The sequence below is a fragment of the Crocuta crocuta genome, unplaced genomic scaffold (assembly GCF_008692635.1).
Source record: "Crocuta crocuta isolate KB4526 unplaced genomic scaffold, BGI_CrCroc_1.0 scaffold256, whole genome shotgun sequence".
NCBI classification, from domain to species: domain Eukaryota; kingdom Metazoa; phylum Chordata; class Mammalia; order Carnivora; family Hyaenidae; genus Crocuta; species Crocuta crocuta.
Genome location: NW_027530999.1, coordinates 1,563,466 through 1,568,582, shown reverse-complemented (window position 1 = coordinate 1,568,582; position 5,117 = coordinate 1,563,466).

Sequence of the window (5,117 nt, the reverse complement as noted above, 5' to 3'; positions counted from 1 at the left end):
CATTTTATCCACTTCTTCCAGATTACCCAAATTGTTGACATATAATTTTTATAATATTCTAATTGTTTGTATTTCTGTGGCATTGGTCATGATCTCTTCTCACTCATTCATGATTTTATTTATTTGGGTCCTTTCTCTTTTCCTTTTGATAAGTCTGGATGGGGGTTATCAACTTTATTAATTCTATCAAAGAACCAGCTACTGGTTTCATTGATCTGTTCGACTCATTTGTTTGTTTGTTTTTAGTTTCTAGATCATTTGTTTCTGCTGTAATCTTTATTATTTCCCTTCTTCTGGCTTAGGCTTCATTTGCTATTCTTTTTCTATTTCCTTTAGGTGTAAGATTCTGGTTGTATATTTGAGATTTTTCTTGCTTCTTGAGGTAGACCTGTATTGCTATATGCTTCCCTCTTATGACTGCTTTTGCTGCATCACGAAGGTTTTAGACTGTTGTGTTTTCATTTTCATTTGCTTCTGTGTATTTTTTTATTTCTTAATTTCCTGATTAACGCATTCATTCTTTCATAGAATGTTCTTCAAACTCCATGTATTTGTGGTCCTTGCAAACCTTTTGTGTGTGTGGTTTTGACTTCAAAATTCCATTGTGGTTGGAAAATATGCATGGTATGATCTCAGTCTTTGTGTATTTGTTGAAGCCTGATTTGTGACCCAGTATGTGAAATATTCTGCAGAATATCGCATGTGCACTTGAAAAGAATGTATATTTGCTGCTTTTGGATGAAATGTTCTGAATATCTGTTAAATCCATCTGGTCCAGTGTGTCACTCAAAGTCATTGTTTCCTTGATTTTCTGCTTAGATTATCTGTTCATTGTTGTAAGTGGGGTGTCGTCTACTATTATTGTATTATTATCAATAATTTGTTTGTTAATCATTTTATATACTTAAGTATTTCTGAGTTGGGGCATAAATATTTACAATTGTTAGGTCTTCTTGCTGGATAAATCCTTTAATTGCAATAAAGTACTCTTCTTCATCTCTTGTTACAGTCTTTGGTTTACAATCTAGTTTGTCTGATATAACAATGGCTAATCTGGCTTTCTCTTGAGGTCCATTAGCATGATAACTGGTTCTCCATCCCCTCACTTTCAATCTGCAGGTGTCTTTAGGTCTAAAATGAGTCTCTTGCAGGCAGCATATAGATACATCTTTCTTGCTTTTTTATCCATTCTGATTCCCTGTGTCTTTTGATTGGGGCATTTAGACCATTTACATTCAGACTAATTATTGCTAGATATGAATTTAGTGCCATTGTATTACCTGCAAGTCAGTGTTTCTGGAGATATTCTCTGTTCCTTTCTAGTCTTTGTTGTTTTGGGTCTTTCTTTCCCGCTTAAGGAGTGGGAAAGAAAGACCCTATAATATTTCTTTCAGGGCTGACTTAGTTGTCATGAACTCCTTTGGTTTTTGTCTGGAAAATTCCTTATCTCTCCTATTCTGAATGATAGCCCTGCTGGATAAAGTATTCTTGGCTGCATCTTTTTCCCATTCAGCATCTTGAATATATCAAGCCACTCCCTTCTGGCCTACCAGATCTGTGTGGAGAGATGTGCTTCTTCCCTTATAAGTTAGGGACTTCTGGGGTGCCTGGGTGGCTCAGTTGATTAAGCATCTGCCTTCGGCTCAGGTCATGATCTCAGAGTTTGTGAGTTCGAGCCCAGTGTCAGGCTCTGTGCTGACAGCTCAGAGCCTAGAGCCTGCTTCATATTCTTTGTCTCCCTCCCTCTCTGCCCCTTCCCCACTCACACTCTGTCTCTGTCTCTCTTTCTCTCTCTCTCAAAAATAAATAAACATTTAAAAAGTATTAAAGAAAAATAAGTTAGGGACTTCTTTTGCCTAGCTGCTTTTAGGAATTTTTTTTCTTTATCTCTATATTTTGCAAATTAAACTACAATATGTCTTGGTGCTGGCCTGGTTTTGTTGATTTTGACGGCAGTTCTCTCTGCCTCTTGGATTTGGAAGTCTGTTTCTTCCCCATATTAGGAAAGTTTTCAGCTATAATTTCCTCAAATAAACCTTCTGCCCCATTTTCTCTCTTCTTCTGGAACTTCGATGATACAAATGTTATTATGTTTCATGGAGTCACTAAGCTAAACTTGCTTTGATGTTACTCTCTCTTAAGGATCCACATCAATTTTCCTATTTCAGAATGAATTTCACATTTCAAAACACATTTTGGAGGAAAACTTAAAATGAGAAGGAATGATACTAAGTAAATTTTTACTACTAAACATACTTTGAAGGCACAAAATGGGCTAAACATTTTACCAATATTTACACTGTGGTACAGATTTCAGGCATCCTTTCCTTTTTTCCTTCCTTCACACGATAAATATTAAGTGATTACTCTGTGTCAACATTGTGCTAGGCTTCAGAATTCACAGTCAATAAAGCAGACTCATTTCTTACCTTCACAAAGCATACAGTCCACTTGGGAAGACTCCACAGAGCACCTATCCCCCCCTCCTAGAAGTGGTATTTTATGGTGATTAGCATTCATTATGAATAATTATGCCTTCAATTTTTTTTACTCCCATTGCCGATAACAAGGAAAGCAATGCTATTCAGTTTAGGCTAGTCAAAGTTTGAAATAGGTAAATCATCTAGATATTTCCAATCATCGAAAGCAGCTCCCATGGTTATCATTTGGTATGTGGCACCACTTGGTGTAAAATGTGAGAAGTGCTACATGAAAATACTGCAAGAAAATTATAGTAGTAACAGTGTTACTGTTTACATGGACTTTCAGTGTGACCTGGTAAGATTGCCATAAAAGTAACCAAAAACATATTTTTGTTTTTTCCCCTCCACAGTGACTACTATAGTTATCTTACAAACAGCAGGCTTTCATAAATGCTTGTTAATTGAATAGATAATTGAATTTAAAGTCTAAAGACACTCTAATGGGTTACAGATTTTAACAGATTCTGTTCTTTGACCTCAGACCACAATGAAAGGAATGTATAAATTTAACTCTTATATCAGTCAGTGATTATTGATGAGTCAGTGATTCTTCAATAACAATCCCAAAGCTTATCAATTTCCCACAACAAAATTTCTGGTTCATGTCATGTATGTTATGGGTGCTGAGCTCTTCACTCAGAGGAAGGGAAGGCTAGGGAAGCAAGTGCTGGAAATGAAAATATTTCACCTAAAAGTAACACATAACACTTGTACAGACATCTCAAGGGCCAATGTAAATCATGTGGTTCTACCAAACTTTAAACAGGACAGGGAGTATAAACTCCTATATGCCTGAGAGCAGAGAGCAGAAGACATTGGATATTGTGCAACAGTAGTAACACCTTCCACAAACCTATACAATCAATGCGTTTTCTTCCTAGGGACAACAAATATACCTATTTTCTGGGAAAATGCTTTCTCTTTGTCATCTATTAATCTCAATCTCCCTTGACATGGCTCAGCCTTCAGAACTTTGCAGGTATATATATGTCTGAGTTTACATCTATCAAATGGATACAACTCTTGACCTTCATCCCCAGATGCTGTAAATAAAGTCGGTACTCTAAAAAATAAAAAGTGCTGTACAGTGTACAAGTTATTATTAATTTATAATAAGGAAATTTGGTCAGGTTTTATTCATCCAATCATTTGTTCATTCCATTAAAGAAAAAAAAAGACTAATAGCAGTTGAAAATGCAGCATTGAGTGAAGAAGTTTGATAGCCACGCAGAGAACTTGATACCGAATAGAGTCTAGGTAGACTCTCAGTGATAAGATTCAGGGAAGGGAAAATGGAGTAAGTCTTTCAAAGCTAAAAGACTGTCTCTGTTCCATTTTAAGGAAGCAGAGTCTGAGTGGGCTGACTAGCTAGGCATATTTGGTTGCTGGTTTTGAAAGCACTGGGCTGGGGCACCTGGGTGGCTCAGTCAGTTGAGTGTCCAACTTCAACTCACAGTTGGTGAGTTCAGGTCCCGCATCAGGCTCTGTGCTGATAGTTCAGAGCCTGGAACCTGCTTTGGATTCTGTGTCTCCCTCTCTGTCTGCCCCCTCCCACTCCCACTCTCTCTCTCTCTCAAAAATAAATACACTTAACAAAACAAAACAAAAGGCACTGGGCTAGATGCTTGGAGGGCCTCTGTCTGAGTGGCTCAAAATTATGGAGTCCAGCTATCTCTGCTGGGGATGTGAGATCCCTGACTTTAGGCTATGGCATGCAGCTGCCTCATGTCTGAGTCAGAAGTATGTCACTCAGACAGGTCTGCACTAGTGTCAGCAAGCTCGGTGGCCAGGACAGAGCTTATGAATTCATTCAACAAGCTGAATTCTCTCCCTGCCCATCCTTTTAGACCAAGTAAGGCCACCTGTCATGTGGTCCCATAACATTTTTCACTTACTTTATATGAGTTTAGTCATCATATTCTAGTGCTATCTAATTGCCTGTCTTCCCTACTGTACTATAAGGAGCAGCAAGGCAAGCACCATATCCATCTGGATCACACTGTATCCCCAGTACCCAGTATGGTGCTGGACCCAAGGTATATGTGCAGTGAATATTTTACTTAAAAAATGAATGAGGGGCGCCTGGGTGGCTCAGTCAGTGAAGCGTCCGACTTCGGCTCAGGTCATGATCTCACGGTTTGTGGGTTCAAGACCCACATAGGGCTCTGTGCTGACAGCTAGCTCAGAGCCTGGAGACTGTTTCAGATTCTGTGTCTCCGTCTCCAGCCCTCCCCGGCTCACACTGTCTCTCTCTCTTTCAGAAATAAGTAAAAAAACATAAAAAAAAAAAACACGTTGAAAAAAATGAATGAGTTGGGCAACTGGGTGGCTCAGTCAGTTAAGCATCCAACTTCGGCTCAGGTCATGATCTCACAGTTCATGGGTTTGTGCCCTGCATCGGGCTCTGTATTGATGGTGCAGAGCCTGCTTTGGATTCTCTGTCTCCCTGTCTCTCTCTGACCCTCCCTACTCTCTCAAAAATAAATAAATATTTTTAAAGAAAACATTTACTTTAGTTTTTAATTTAGATCCAAGCTAGTTAACATACAAAAAGAAAACATTTTTTTAAATTAAAAAAACAAATGAGGGTCTATGCAAGACACTGCTAAGCAGGGAGATGGAGCAGACTGGAAT